This window comes from Herpailurus yagouaroundi, unplaced genomic scaffold (assembly GCF_014898765.1).
Source record: "Herpailurus yagouaroundi ecotype Mexico unplaced genomic scaffold, PumYag 100, whole genome shotgun sequence".
NCBI classification, from domain to species: Eukaryota; Metazoa; Chordata; class Mammalia; order Carnivora; family Felidae; genus Herpailurus; species Herpailurus yagouaroundi.
Genome location: NW_024412391.1, coordinates 30,923,788 through 30,937,368, shown reverse-complemented (window position 1 = coordinate 30,937,368; position 13,581 = coordinate 30,923,788). Strand labels below are relative to the sequence as shown.

Below are 13,581 nucleotides of genomic sequence, written 5' to 3'. Positions count from 1 at the left end.
CTTAGCCAATGTTACAAAAACAAAACATTTAGCATATTATTTATGAGCACAAGCATAATTGCTTTCTGTCTTCTATAAATAACCATCTTTCAAATGCTAAAAGTGAGTTCCAACTGTGGTTCTTTTCTGATGTGAGAAGCTACAGGTATGCATGAGATGATTACTGATTTACTTTCTCAAAGTATTCTTTGGAGGCAATTGGGTTTGGCTTGATTGTAGGAGAATCCAGTGTCTAGTTTTCAGGGCAGATTTCTTCATTGGGTTTCCACAAACTGAAATGGCTTTACCAAGTGGAGGGTCTCCTCTGCATTTTGGCCCACTGAGAAATCATTGATGCTCAGATACTTGACGACTTTACTGGGGTCAGTTATGAAGAGATAGATGTCTTAAAGCAACATCAGGGACTTCTAACAGTACACTGTAGTCTCAGGAAATCTGTTTAGTCAAATCTGACAAGAGTGTGATGTTCATGTTGCTCAAACTGCCATTCTTCCTTGGTGTGTTTATCCAGGCAAGATAGGTGAAGTGGGAATCTTGAAACTGCAGCAACTTCACAGTTTATATCATGAAATTCGTTGGCTTTGTCACTAACAGCATCAATTTCTGTAGGACAAACAAAAGTGAAATCCGAAGGATAGAAGAATAGCGCCAATATTTCCCCTTAAAGTCATCAAGCCTTAGGTCTTGGAACTCTCTGTTTACAACTGCAGTACCCTTTAAATAGGGTGTGTGCTACGTGCTGGCAAGAGCATAGTATGAGGAACTGGTGCCAAGAGCGAACTTTACTTGACCAGAACCAAATCATAACACATTTGTCAAGCGTGTTCTTCAGGAAACAGCAGGTCTAAGGCTGCAGAGGCATAGATGCCCCCAAGGAATAGCACTCACATGTTGGGTAATCCAAGCCTGGAGAAACCTTCACACTTTGGCTGCCATCTTCAGTGCACACTGGTTTTGTGAGGTAGACTGGGATTTCATTGATAAATTTGGGGGAGAATTGACCTCTGAACAATTGAATACTTAAGTACATTTACATGATAATTGTTTACTCCAGTCTTAGAGGTAACATTGACACAGCAGAAACACAACTCAAGGTTACAGGGTGAGAAGAATTACCATTGATAAAGAACAGAACAGGGTGAAAAGAATTACCATTGATAAAGAAGTGGTTGTCACCTGAAAGAAGATGATACACATGAAAATTAGAAAACAAACAAACACAAATACAGCATGTAGCAAATGAAATACTTAAGTAGAGAATGGAGCTAGTGGTAATAGAATCAACATTCAAATTCATGTTTCAGTATTTACTAAATTAAAGCAAATCAGTAAGGCTAATTATGTTTTAGGAAAAACTAACAGAGGATAACCACATTAAGATAAGATTTAGGGAAGTTACTGAATTTCAAAGACAAGGAATAGCATATAAGATTTCTGGTCAATACGGTATGTTAAACTGATACAGAAAATCATACTCCTATCTGAAACACATGTTGATAAATTTAACAATAAACTTTCAAAAATACATGTCAATTCTTGAAAGTACGTGGAAAGGCCCTAAGAACTAGAAATAAAGAAATATTGTAAAGCCATAATTGCAAGTGAGGGAGGCTGAAGCTGAATGGTTTTAGAACTGGACATGTGTTACTGCTGCTAAGGTTCCAAGATCTAGACTCAAATCAGAGATGAAATCTAAGCCTGTGCCTTGTAGGGAGCTTTCTACATAAAGCTTAGAACCATCAAATGTTGTCTAGTCCTTGAAATAGAGGCTAGAAAAACTACTCACAGACTGGGAGGTGCCCTAGCAATCTGAGTCATTCTAAAAATAAACATAGTAAATCCACATATGTAAAAGAGTCTCATATTAGTCAAAACACACTATGTAGATATATTTCATTTATAAATAGACACAAAACATTGTATCATGACCCAGAAAGGTAAAATATATTTCTGGAAAAATGTACCATAAAATATTAGTCAAGTAAATGCTTATTGATTAATAAACAAAAAATATTTAACATGCAAAGCATTTAATAGGAATGAAAAGGGATGCAATATAGATATAAAAGGAATATTCCACCAAGAAGCAATAAAATTAAAACTTTTATAACATTACCTCAAAACATTTAAAGCATATTTAAATATTAAATAAAGAGTGAAGGTGATCAAAAGGTACACACTTCTAATCATTAGATAAATAAGTCCTGGGGATGTAATATACAGCAAGGTGACTATAATTTACAATACTGTATTCTATATTTGAAAGTTGCTAAGAGGGTAGGTCTTAAAAGTTCTTATCACAAGAAAAAAATTTTGTAGAAATAATATTTAAAGCAAAAATGGACACAGTTGTAATTAAAATTTGACTAACCTATAGTTACAGCAGGAAATATGCATATGCCTTTTTTAGTAACTAATAAATAGACAAAATGTTTTCAAGGATACAGGTTTGAACAGTTCAGTTACCACGTTTTATCTAATAGATATGAGATATGTGTGAGACCTGATACATATAGTTCCTGACCATAACAAATAGAGAAGCCACATTCTTTTCAAGTACTGAGAGATTAATGTTTTCTATTATGTTAAAATGTTTCAAAAGTGATAGATTTTAAAAACAAAATGTTGTATATACAAAGTATAGAACAAGACAATATATATTGATAAAAATCAGACAGTGCAAACTTAGTATACATATAAACATATGTAATAAAATGTAGAAACCCAGATGAGCTGGTTGGTGGTTGTCTCTGAGAAGAGAGGTAGCAGAATGAGACCTCGGAGATGTATTAAGGGGACTTAAAGTCTGGAATGATTAGTTTATTAATAATAATTTATTTATTTTTTTTTCAACGTTTATTTATATTTGGGACAGAGAGAGACAGAGCATGAACGGGGGAGGGGCAGAGAGAGAGGGAGACACAGAATCGGAAACAGGCTCCAGGCTCTGAGCCATCAGCCCAGAGCCCGACGCGGGGCTCGAACTCACGGACCGCAAGATCGTGACCTGGCTGAAGTCGGACGCTTAACCGACTGCGCCACCCAGGCGCCCCTATTAATAATAATTTAAAAAAGACCTAAAGCAAACATAGTAAAATTTTTTAGCATATTGTTGATCCTGGATTGCAGTTACATTGGTATTTGCTATACTGTAATTTTCTGTATGTTTGGATACATCATAATATTTAAAAGGAGTGACTATAATCTTCTAGAAGAATTGATTGGTAGATAAGAACTTGCTTTTGGGATGATATGTCTTAAATCTTATCTTGATATATTCATATAAGCTTGATATTATGAACTCTGATAAAATGCAATGTCAAGAAGATCTTTATAAATTAGCAGCAGAGTTTTAACAAATTTCTTGGAATTTGTCTAAGAGAGTGCCTTAGAGTTACAACAGTTCAGGGGTATTTATTAAAATACTATAAATTCTGCCTTCCCATCACTAACATTGGAACTGATCACTTTCAGTGGATTTCAATAAACCTCAAATATTACAGAGTTGTTCTAAGAATTAATGGCAGTAATGTATGCCAGGCATATAATATAAATCAACAACAAAATTATGCCATAAAGATGCAGTATCCAAGCAGAAGATAAACATCAGTCAAAAGTATTAGGAAAAAACAAATCAAGGTGGCTTCAGTATTTTCTTGGGAGCATTAGATACCAGTAGTCAACCAAGCAATACACAAAGAGTCCTATGGGTAAGCTATGTGACCCCAATATTTCATATCAGCTATGTTTTCATTTATGTATGAAGGCAACCTAAAAATAAACTTAAATATGCAAGGGATCCTAAAATATATGATCTGTGTGTTCTTTCTAAGTAACTTACCTGAACAAGGAAAACTTCATCAAAAAAAGAATAACTCTGTTTTGTTTAATGTTCTCTGTATTGTGTTTATTTTGCCCAACATTGATATTGCTGTATTTGTTCTGTTTTTATTTGTGTAAATATCATTTTCCTTTGCCTACCCTTTTATACTAAAGCTATAAATTACATTGTTTTATATCATCTTGGATACAGTATGTGATTGGAACTTATTTCTTTTACCTCTTTCAATTTAGGAGTCAATTTATTTTAGAACATGATTTTTATCTCTCTTAACTTCTATGATACATATTTGGACTTAATTCTCTTGTATCAGTGTTTATTTATGTATGATCCTATTTTTGGTTTTCTTGCTGTGTTTTGTTTCCTTTCTGTTGATATATGATATCTCTTTCCTTTATGCCTCCTCCCAAGTCCTTCATCATATCTCAGTAACTTGAAAATATATACTGCAGCATATTTTTAGGTCTATTAGTAATTATCTCCATTAATTTAAATATTCTTATATTACAGCTTGAGAAATGAAATGGCATATATTGATCGCCCTCATATAAAAGATGAAGAATTAGCAAATGTCTATTTTTGTTCTTCTCACCATTTTGTTAGCATATAGTTAGTCTCTTTATATAGCTTTTGTTTAAATAATGATAACAATTGCATTCTTGTTTGTAGAGAGCTGTATTACATCAGTAATGTAAGCCCACAGAGCAAGAAGATTTAAAAAGTAGACAATGACTTGAACAGTTATAAATATACTAATTAATAGAATATTCCATATTTAGTGCCTTTCAGACAGAAACCAACTAGTTTTGGGGCACCTGGATGTCTCAGTAGGTTATATCTGACTCTTAGTTTTGACCCAAGTCATGATCTCACTATTGGTGGGATTGAGACCTGTATTGGCTCCATGCTGTCTGTGGAGCCTCCTTGGGATTCATCTCTCTCTCACTCTCTGTCTCTCTCTCCTTCTCTATTCCTTCCTGTTCTCTCTCTGTCTCTCTCAAAATCTAAATAAACTTAAAAAAACCCCAGAAACCAGCTATTTTATGGGCTATGAAACATTTACAAAAATGACCATACATTAGGTCGCAAAGAAAGCCTTAATAAATATTTTAGAGTGGAAGGAATGCAATGATGTCTTTTGATCACAGTGTAATAAAAATTAGAAGTCCATAATAAAAAGAAAAGTCCATGACCAAAAAAGGAATAAACAGTGAAAAAATTTTTAAATATTGAAAAAGGAAATAACATTTACAAAAATAAATATATCAGACATTTAGAAAACTAAATAAATATAAATTTTTAAAAACTTCTTAAACAACTTGTAAGTAAAATAAATGTAAATTATGATATCTAGAAATTAATGATAAGAGCACTATTTATCATATTTATCATAACATATGAGATTTCTACAAAGTTATACTTGAAGTATTTATAACTTTTGACATCTTCAATATATAAAAAATGAGTGAAAACAATGAATTAAGCATCCAATTTTAGAAGTTAAAAATGAACAAAATAAATCTTTTTTAAATTTTTTAATGTTTATTTTTGAGAGAGAGAGAGAAAGAGAGAGAATGAGTGGGGGAGTGCCAGAGAGAGAGAGGGAGACACAGAATATGAAGCAGGCTCCAGGCCCCAAGTTCCAAGCACTAGCACAGAGCCCAAAGCGGGGCTTGAACTCTCGAACCATGAGATCATGATCTGAGCCAAAGTTGGATGCCTAACCAACTGAACTACCCAGGTGCCCCAAGGGCAAAATAAATCTAAGGAAAGCAGTAGGAAAAAGTCAAGGATAAATGCAGAAATCAATGAATTAAAACTGAGGAAAGTAGGATAAAATATTAAGTGAAAAGAGAAGGAGATATTTTTATTAGGTAGAAAAAGGTAAGTTGATAAAATTAATATTAATACACTAGGCACAGATCTGGTTTAAAAAAATGGAATATGACAAATGAACAGTTCACCAGATTAATTACCTTTAGAGTTAAACAACAACCAAAAAAAAAAAAACACCACAAATGTACATATGTAGAAACTGAGTAAGGAAAAATAACTATAGATAAAGAGGAAATGATAAGATTTATAAAATAAAATTTTCAATTGTATAATAATAACTGAAAATGTTAATAAAATATACAAAGATAAGGAAAAATAAAAATACCAAGATTGGTTCAAGAAAAGAAAGAAGTGACAAATATATAAATAATCATAGACAGTTGAGAACATTTTCTAAAACTATACCTTAGAAATAACAGACTGAGATGATTTTATAGGTGATTTATTTTAAATCTTCAAAGAAGAGATAACTGATAATTAATCTTTTGCAAGTATTGTGGAAGAAAAAAACCTTCTGATGTGTTTTTAAAAATCATCATAATATTGGTACTTATATTTATTTGACTATGATAATCCAAAAAAAGAAAACTAGGCCTTGTTCTAATTTCACTTGGGAATATTAATGTGAAAAATCTTAAGGTGTTATCGAATAGAACACAGTAGTATATTGGAATATACGCCATTACCAAGACCCTTCATGCTATTAATGCACGTGTGGCTCAATATTAGGAAGTCTACTACTGCAATATACTCTAATAAGAGGTGAAGGCATAATTAGTTTGATAGCCATCCAAAACAGCACTTGATAATATTCAAGGTCTACTTCTAATAAAAACTCTTAGTAACCTAAGAATAGAGGAAAACTCCCTTAATAGACTAAGGAGCATCAGAAACCAGCAGGACACATATATAACAGTGGACTCCAAGAAGTAATTTCTGTAAAATCAGGAAAAAGACTAGTTGGAATCTGGTTTACTACTAAGAAACACCCTAAATCCTCTGGTAATAATTAGGGTTAGAGGAAACATCAGTATGCATGTCTAAAGAAGGAACAAGGGTTCTACAGGAGCTAGTATCAAATGAACATTTCTGTGGTCAGTTTTTGAGAAGCAGCTAGAAGAAAATTTGCCTGAACCCCTTACAAACAGTAGCAAATCTCTATAATCCAGAATGATGAAAGTTTCTGCATCACTCAGATTTTCAGCAGGTAACTCCAAATTCCTAAACTCAGTAATCACTGCCTGAAATTCCACTACCTGGAGATCTGTTGAAGTTAACAAGCATTTATGCATATACTTAGGGGGCACAGGTGTCACTAACTCCTAATCACTAACATTACAGCAATGAGTCTTTCAATAAGTTATCACATCACTGACACCTTAAAGGAAGGTGATAGTGGTAGTTCATATTTATTGAGTGCTTATCCATGTGCCGGGCACTGTTCTGATGATATATGTATCATCTCGTTTAATCCTCACAATAACCATGCTACACATGGAGAAACAGAGGCTCAGTGATGAGCCTAACTCACATAGCTAGTAAATGGTGGGGCTGTGATTCAAAATCAAGCAGCTGAGTGCCCAATCTGCTACTCATGTACAATGCTGCACTGCTCTGGTCTTTAGAAGGTAGATGTTCCATGTTGGGTTTCTCACTCTCCAACTAAATTGATTCAAAAAATATACTGAAAGTCATCTACACATGGCATCTTGAATCCTCTGTAGTTGATAACCACATGAATATGACACTTTCCTTGCCCTCAGGAGACTTAATCTGTAGTAGAGGAGATAAACACGTGAATAACCATTTACACTTCAAAGGTGAATATAAGGTACTTGGCTATGGTTGTGGGTAGGTCAAGGCTCCTCAGATAACATGCAGGGATGTGGAAGCAAAGGACCTTCTTTGGAGCAGCCATGCTTTTGGAATTGTGTATTTTCCCTCTATGGACATGATATTCTCTGAAGTATATGGTGAGTTCTGAACTTTTAATCTGTTTTGAGTGCATATCATAAAAAAGGCAAAGGGACTCGTCCCGCCGCCCCCCGGCATTTTATTATTTCTTTTGCCAAGGGAAAGACTTTGGGAGAAACTTAGTAAATAATAAATAAATATGACTAAGTAACATGCAACTTCTGACCCTCTACTCTTTCAAAGAATGAAATGAGCAATATCATCATAAAAAAGAAAGACTCCTTAATTTATTCTCTGATTTGGATAATCTAGGAGCAAACCTTGATAGTCATAGATAGGAGGGTGAGAGAAATCAGTCCTGCTAGAATCGCTCTTTCAGTTGTCAGCACATTTTAATGAAATGCCAGTCTTTTCATGCCAAATCCTGAAGGAAACCTCTGGGTACCGATTGATGAAATGATTTCACTCCCAAATGGAGTCTAAACTAAAATAAAGCCTCTCCCATTTTGCAGAGCACAGCACTCTACAAGTTCAAAAGGTAAGACATACTTTTAGTATGTATAAACTGTGGAGTACATTTGAAAATAAAATTTTTAATTATGTTTGACATCTCAGGCCCAGTGCTGTCATCCGGTAGGAAAGTAACATCTGTTTTGACATCTCTAGTGGTAGAGACTTTAAATCAGTTTTCATATTACTTATCTGCTGGCTAATCAGAATGGATGTGGCATTCCAACCAACTCATTCACGGGGAAGAAAAAAGATATGCAGAGAAGTAAGGCTGCATTCAAACAGGATGAATTTAAATGAAAAATCTAAACTCCTTTGAATATATTATATCTAAGTTTTAATTCAGTGCAAAATTTGAAAATGTTCATTTAATCCTAAAAGTACAGAGTTTTTTTTTTCTTATTTCTGATACATACTTTTTGTTTTGACTTAAAACTAATAGAATATTGGGTTGCTTGGGTGGCTCAGTTGGTTAATGTCCGATTTGGGCTCAGGTTATGGTCTCATGGTCCGTGAGTTTGAGCTCTGTGGTCGAGCTCTGTGCTGTCAGCTCAGAGCCTGGAGCTTGCTTTGGATTCTATGTCTACCTCTCCCTTTGCCCCTCTCCCACTCAAGCTCTGTCTCTCTCTGTCTTTCAATGAATGAACGTTAAAAAATTTTTTTAAAATCTAATAGAATATTAAAGCATATTTTATTTCTCAGACCATTTGGTTTGATCTCAAGTTCAAGGTTTTAACTGGAGAAAGTTGATTTGCTATTTTCAATAAGAAGTACTTTTAAAATGGCTGATACAGATTTTTTTTTATGTTTTGTGTTTCACAATGCAAGTATTAGAAAGACATCATGTTATATTGTTTCTTTGATCATATATATATAGTCTTAACATCTGCTAATTCATCATGTTTTAGATTTGAAAGCATGGTGAAGAAAAACAGCTCCCTTTAGGAGTCGTTAATTCCATATCTTTCATACTTGTGGAACTTTCTTAAAGATATACTAAGATAATTTTAGGTGTCTCTTTTGAATTAAAAGAGATCTCTACTTGAATAACTCAGTATTTCCCTTATAACTGTATTGTTGGGGTAAAAATCATGTTGCCTCAATTCTCTTTTTCTTTTTATATATGTAGGCACAAAATTCATATTTCTGCTTAAGCCCCTACCTATGAATTATAAACTGACTGGTTGGGTTACTAAACACATAACACCAAATTATTCCAACCGGCCAACTCAGTTAAGCAATTTTGTTAGTGTAGATGCAGCTTTAGTTTAGAGAGAAGCTGGAAGAAACTTACAGATGATTTTATTAGTAAACGTGTGGGAGGATAATCCTTTAAACAAATTAATACTAAAAGGGAGTTGCATGTTCTTCAAAGAAAAAGGCAGAATTTAAACTGAGGAAACTAAAAATAATGGAAATAATTTTCACATTAAATATACATTTACTGGAAAATATATTTGAATGAGTAAAGATATGCCATGTTTTAAGATCTAATTTGGTAAACAACAAGCAAGAAGATAAAAAATAATTGTCAGTCACTGTTAATAATAAAAGAAAGGTTTAATAGCTTTGCTTTGAGTATGTTTATAGGATGCAGTGGTGAACACAGTACAGACCTCCTTTTTATTAAGTATTAATAATGCTTAGATGAGCCTGCACTATTTTTTTAAAGTTTATTTATTTATTTGGAGAGAGTGAGAGTGGGAGAGTGGGAAAGGGGAAGAGAGAGAGGGAGAGGGGGAGAGAGAGCGAGAAAGAATCCCAAGCAGGTTCCATGCTGTCAGTGTAGAGCTGGACGTGGGGCTCAATCCCACGAACCATGAGATTGTGACCTGAGCTGAGATCGAGAGTCAGATACTCAACTGAGTGAGCCACCCAAGCACTTGAGACTGCACAATTTTAATTTTTTAGCAGTTTTTTAAAGTTAAAAAATTTTTTTTCCACATAATTTTTAATTTAAACCCGCGTTAGTTAACATATAGGGTAATAATGACTTCAGGAGTAGAATTTAGTGATTTATCACTTACATACATACATACACAGTGCTCATCCCAACAAGTGCCCTCCTTAATGCTTATCACCCATTTAGCCCATCCTCCCACCCAATGCACCTCCAGTAACCCTCAGTTTATTCTCTGTGTTTAATTAAGAGTCTCTTATTGTTTGCTTCTCTCTCTGTTTCCATCTTATTTTTCCTTCCTTTTCCCTATGTTCATCTGTTTTGTTTCTTAAATTCCACATATGAATGAAATCATTTAAAATTTGTCTTTCTCTGACTGACTTATTCCACTTAGCATAATACATTCTCGTCCCATCCACGTTGTTGCAAATGGCAAGATTTCATTCTTTTTGAATTCTGAGTAATATTCCATTGCATATATATACCATATCTTTATCCATTCATCATTCGATGGACATTTGGGCTCTTTCCATAATTTGCTGTTGTCGATAGTGCTGCTGTAAACCTTGGGGTACATGTACTCCTTCAAATCAGCATTTTTGTATCCTTTGGGTAAATACCTAGTAGTGCAATTGCTGAGTCATAGGGTAATGCTAAAGTGAAGGTCAATAATGATGGTATTTTGACAAATCAGATCATAATTTCTAATAGGTTAAAATAGAGACATGGTCAAGACTTTCTTTTTAATTTATACTTATGCCATAGTTGAATGAGTTGTAAATGTAATTCCTTCCTTCTCTGTTATCGCTACATCATAGAATTCCATATTGTTTCTTCAAAGTACATAACATATTATATACTCATCATAATTGCATAAATTACTATAAATGTTTTATATCTCACTAGACCTATATTACATGCACATTCCCATAGGAAATTGTCTCCTCCAAAAATTATTTAGAATTCAAAACTATATCAAAAGAATCTTACTTTTAAATTATTGGTTATTTTTCTTGTTAAATATAAAATATTTGTTGATTTAAGGAATAGAAAAACTAACATTCTCCTATATACTATCTGGGAGTACCACAGATAAACTTTGAACCAAGAAATCCTTTTTGGTAGACATCACACAAGAGCCCTGCTCTAGTAAGATATTTAATTTAGTGTGCAATCATTTTATCTTGGAAGATACACTAGGAAGTTACATTTGTGGAAGCTAGACATTTTGTGGATCTTTTTTAAAGTGATTTTTTTTTCATGGCTAAGGCGATATATCTTCTTAAACAGTTTTTACCATGTTTGAGAAATGGTTCTTCCCATTTGAAAAAATTATCTTCATCTTGGAGTTCAAGTGGGACAAAAGTGAGGACCAAGAGGAAAAAAAAACATCAAGAGTGAGACTTAGGTAGGAAGGAAGGAAGGTTGGAAGGAAGGAAAGAAGAAAGGGAGGTAGGAAGAAAGACTTTTCTACACTTCTTTTCTCTCCCCTTGCCATTTGAGTGGTAGGTTTTGGAGAGTCAGAGTTTTGGAGAGACAAAGGTATGATGATGCCTAACAGGATGGACATAGAAAAGGATATTTAGGCCAAGTTTTGGTTTAAGCTTTGTGAGAAAAGACCCGAGTGGTGGTGTCCTCAAGATCTTGGGAAAGAAAAAAAATTTAGCTTTTCAGATAGGGTAACTTCAAGACATTTGGGTATAAAATCCTAATTAGCATTTTCATGGATGGAGGCCGATGGAGAATTTGAGGATCTGGAGAAGGGATCCATTTTATGCTGTGGTATTGGCGAACAAGTGTTTTGAGGGCAAAAAGTGCTGGAGTAATGTATAGCATCTAGTATTCACAGAGACTCAATATTGCTTTTGAGGTTTACATTGGCATATTTATCCTCAAGTGGTTGTGGAAGTAGATAGTATTCTAGTAATACTTGATTTAAATTAATTAAAATAGAAGCAAGCAAACTGTCACTCTCATGTATAGTAAAGTATAAATCCTAAGTTTTGGGCACATTTTAGTCATTCACATGTCTCTTCATTAAAAAAGATACCCTATCTCTAATTTGATTTCAACATGCAATTTTATTTAGCAGGAAAATAGAGATTATGTCTCTCTTCTCAAAGTTTTGGTATTTTGATCATAAAAGAGAACTAGGCTAACATTTGTAGCTTAAAAGAAAGGTCAACAGTCTAATTATGCCTTCAATGTAATTTCAAATTCTAAGTGAAGCAATTAATATTCTCTTTTCTATTTTTTAAGATATTTCTCTTTTAGGATACATGATTATGTACTTTGGAACAAGTGGCATTTGTAATTTTGCATTAATTTATGTCATTTTACACCATAATATGCATTTGTACTTTATCAGCTGTATTTGAAATAAAAAATATAACAATACTTTAGAGTTTTCTAAGATTTTTTTCGTGTACGTATTGTTTGATGTATTCTTTTCTGATTCAGTGACGTTTTGTTGTATTTGAATATGATGAGGTAGAATTAGGACTATTGCACTCTGTACAAATAATTGTTATAATTAACAGTTAATAAATTAACTTGATCAATAAATAGGCAAAAGCAGGTTCAAACCTTCATTCTGACCCTTGAATCATGTGCTTTTCTTACTGATTGGATTTGACAGATATATATTTTTTAATTTATAGGTATTTATTTGCCTTTTTGTCCTTTTTTTTTTCCAGTATATGAAATTTATTGTCAAATTGGTTTCCATACAACACCCAGTGCTCATCCCAACAGGTGCCCTCCTCAATACCCATCACCCACCCTCCCCTCCCTCCCATCCCCCATCAACCCTCAGTTTGTTCTCAGTTTTTAAGAGTCTCTTATGCTTTGGCTCTCTCCCACTCTAACCTCTTTTTTTTTTTTTCCTTCCCCTCCCCCATGGGTTTCTGTTAAGTTTCTCAGGATCCACATAAGAGTGAAACCATATGGTATCTGTCTTTCTCTGTATGGCTTACTTCACTTAGCATCACACTCTCCAGTTCCATCCACGTTGCTACAAAAGGCCATATTTCGTTCTTTCTCATTGCCATGTAGTACTCCATTGTGTATATAAACCACAATTTCTTTATCCATTCATCAGTTGATGGACATTTAGGCTCTTTCCACAATTTGGCTATTGCTGAGAGTGCTGCTATAAACATTGGGGTACAAGTGCCCCTATGCATCAGTACTCCTGTATCCCTTGGGTAAATTCCTAGCAGTGCTATTGCTGGGTCATAGGGTAGGTCTATTTTTCATTTTTTGAGGAACCTCCACACTGTTTTCCAGAGCGGCTGCACCAGTTTGCATTCCCAGCAACAGTGCAAGAGGGTTCCCGTTTCTCCACATCCTCTCCAGCATCTATAGTCTCCTGATTTGTTCATTGTGGCGACTCTGACTGGCGTGAGGTGATATCTGAGTGTGGTTTTGATTTGTATTTCCCTGATGATGAGCGACGTTGAGCATCTTTTCATGTGCCTGTTGGCCATCCGGATGTCTTCTTTAGAGAAGTGTCTCTTCATGTTTTCTGCCCATTTCTTCACTGGGTTATTTCTTTTTCAGGTGTGGAGTTTGGTGAGCT

General features: G+C 34.2%; 1 pseudogene; it reads right to left on the bottom strand.

Annotated features, from left to right (window-relative positions):
- Positions 1 to 160: 160 nt before the first annotated feature.
- LOC121028083 (thioredoxin-dependent peroxide reductase, mitochondrial-like) lies at positions 161 to 936 on the bottom strand (annotated as a pseudogene).
- Positions 937 to 13,581: the final 12,645 nt, after the last annotated feature.